Raw genomic sequence first — 3,354 nt, forward strand, 5'->3', positions numbered from 1 at the left:
GGATCTTGTCGGTGGGTGGACCGGGTTTATCTTTTACTATTTGCTTGTCTGTATTTGTTTATCTTGTTTACTGATATTTTTCTTCCTCTTTGTGGAGTCGCACTAAAAACCAAGATGAGTGAGAAGCTGAGGAAGAGTCTTCTCTTGAAAAGGACCGTTGTCGCTGCCTTGGTTAAAAAGGATGCTGCTTCTTCCAAGCGTCAAAGGACGTCATCTCCCAGTCTCTGTCCTACTGAGGGGTCTTCCCGCCAGACAGATGTGTCGCCTTCTTCAGAGAGTGGGGGGCCGCTCCAGAATGTGGTGGAACAAGAGTTGGTCCACGAGGCTCCTGAAACGCCAACTGTCGTGTCAACTGAAGCAGCTCCTCCTGCCGAAACTGTCGGACTCCCTCCGCCCGCATCAACTGGGGATGAAGCCGGTACTTCGGTGCCCCCACCTTCTGGGCAGCCAGCTGGAGAAGATGTTGGTTGTTCATCTGAGTCGACTAGGAAGAAGGGGGTTAGGGGGGGTCAGGATCGTATTTCCCCCGTTAACGTCCCTCGGGTTATCGAACAGGCGCTCCTTAACGTCAATGCCAAGGAGATTTTCGACAAGGTACCTCTGCCCGTCCTGTTGCAGAACGTGAAAGGAAGTGCCATTTTTATTGCTTCTATCCAGAAGTATCTGGAGGTGGACGGGGTCTTGGAGGCGCGGGTGGCGGACGCGGCGACGTCGAAACTCCGGGCTGCACATGAGTCGGAGAAGCAAAGACTGGCTGATGCCCATGCTGCTGAGAAGGCGGAGCTAATCAGGTTGGGCGAGGTCGCCAAGGCCTAGGTGGTGGATCTGTCTGCTCGCGTGGGGTTTTTGGAAAGTGACAAGTTAAAATTGACCGCCCAAGTGATGGAATCAGAAGGGGCTATTCGTGCTAAAGAGGAAGCGCTTCGCCGGCGAGAAAGGGAGTCTGTGGCCTGGAAAGCCCGTGCTGAGGCTGCCGAGCGAGAAAGTGCTGTACTTCTTGGGCAGGTGTAGGCATTAAGTGAAAAGAAAGCGTCTCGGGAGGCTCGGGTGCGGATAGTGGAGGAAGAGAATGAGCAACTGGAGCAGGCCGTGGGTGAGGCCGCGGCGGATGCTTGGGTGAGTGCTCAGTCTCAACTTGCCTTGGCGCATCCAGACAAAGACTGGTCTTGGATGCAGCTGGGAGCCTATGTTGAAGACGGGCGCCTGCTAATGGGGGGCGATGATGGTGAGCCGATGCTGATGTCTTTTCCTGGCAAGGGTGGGGGGGGCTTTGTAACTCAGTGTTTAAGTTTCCTGTAATTTTTTCTTTTTCTTTCTGATCGCCTTGTAACTCGTTTTCATCTTAATGAAGAATTTTGCTCTCTTCTCCTTTAATATTCTTGTGTGATGTTGTATAATCAATTGGGTGGCGTGTGGCATTTTCTGGATGATTTGAATATGATAGATTTGGCTCTGATGTGCGCGAGGCCCGGCCCCATGGGCGGGGGTGAAAACCCTAGTTGGTATTGGGCAAAGAGGGGGCGAAGATCGGCCTCTTGGATGTAGGTAAAAAACCATGGTTGGTACCAAGCAAAAGGGGCAAAGACCGGCCCTTTGGGTGTAGGCTGAAATCAGTTGGCACCAAGCAAAGGGGGCGAAGACCGGCCCTTTGGGTGTAGGGAGGAATCATAGTTGGCACTAGGCAAAGGGGGCGAAGACCGGCCCTTTGGTTGTAAGTAGAAGATCATAGTTGGCACCAGGCAAAGGGGGCGAAGACCGACCATTTGGGTGTAAGTAGAAGATCATAGTTGGCACCAGGCAAAGGGGGCGAAGACCGGCCCTTTGGGTGTAAGTAGAAGATCATAGTTGGCACCAGACAAAGGGGGCGAAGACCGGCCCTTTGGGTGTAAGTAGAAATTATAGAGATTGTAGGAAATGATTCATCATATAAGTGAAAAAGATTACAAAAGAAAAGTGACCACCCGCGCACGGGGTTGTCGACTAAGCATAAAATCTTCGGAGGTTGGCGGCGTTCCAAGTTCTGGGGATGTCTTTTCCTGCCAAGTCTTGAAGCTTGTAAGCTCCTTTGCCGATCTTGCTGATGACTCGGTAAGGTCCTTCCCAATTGGGTCCCAACTTGCCTTTTGCCTGTCCTATGTCTGCTCTTCTGAGTATCAGGGTTCCTTCAGAAAATTGGCGAGGAACGATTGAAGAGTTGAACTTCGCCGCAGTTTTCTTTTTCACGCTTTCTTCTCTGAGACGGGCTCTTTCCCGGATTTCTTCTACTTCATCGAGGTTGTTTCTGAGGAGGGACTGATTATTGCCCTCATTGAACTGAATTGCCCGCCAGGTAGGTTCTCCTATCTCGACCGGGATCATGGCTTCTGCGCCGTACGTTAAATTGAACGGCGACTCCCCGGTCGTTGAGTAGGGAGTGGTTCGATACGCCCATAGCACGTGATGGAGCTGATCTGGCCAGTTTGCTTTTGACTCGTCTAGCCTCTTCTTCAGCCCTTTCAGGAGATGACCTTATTTGCCGCCTCGGCCTGTCCGTTAGTCTGTGGATGTTCGACTGAAGTGAAGTGCTGCTTGATATGGAGGCCTGATAACAGTGCTTGGAACTTTCTGTCTGCAAACTGGGTGCCGTTATCCGTAACTATGGCGGATGGGATGCCGAAGCGAGTGATTATGTTTCGCCAGGTGAATTTATGGATGTTTGCTGAGGTGATAGTAGCCAATGCTTCCGCCTCTATCCACTTAGTAAAATAATCGACGGCGACAATAAAAAACTTCAGTTGCCCTGCTGCTTGAGGGAAAGGCCCCAGGATGTCCATGCCCCATCTACAGAAAGGCCAAGGTGCTTGCGTTGTGGTTAGTTCTTCTGGCGGGGCTTTGTGGAGATCGGCGAACAACTGGCAACGGGTGCATTTCCGGGTGAGGTTGGTCGCGTCCTTTTCTATGGTAGGCCAGTAGTACCCGGCACGTAGCACCTTTTTAGTGAGTGAGGCGGCGCCCAAATGATGCCCACAGCTCCCCTCGTGCACTTCTCGGAGGACATAATCTGCCTGTTCTGGACCAAGGCATTTGAGTATGAATCCTCGTCGATATGACGTTCCCCAGAGTAGGGTATACCAAGAGGAACATCTGAGGAACCGTTGTTTTTCTTTCATGTCGGGAGGCACAACGCCGTGGAGGATATATCAGATAAAAGGGGTCATCCAGTTGTCTGGGATTTCTACCCGTTCTACTGCCAAGACACTTGGGTGGTAGATTGTTCCTTGGACGACAGACCGATTGTTCCTGAGGCATTTGGTGCTGGCGAGTTTGGACAAAATGTCGGCTCGGGCGTTGCTTTCTCGGGGTACATGTTGAATG

The sequence above is a fragment of the Lupinus angustifolius genome, chromosome LG01 (genome assembly GCF_001865875.1).
Source record: "Lupinus angustifolius cultivar Tanjil chromosome LG01, LupAngTanjil_v1.0, whole genome shotgun sequence".
Taxonomy (NCBI): Eukaryota; Viridiplantae; Streptophyta; class Magnoliopsida; order Fabales; family Fabaceae; genus Lupinus; species Lupinus angustifolius.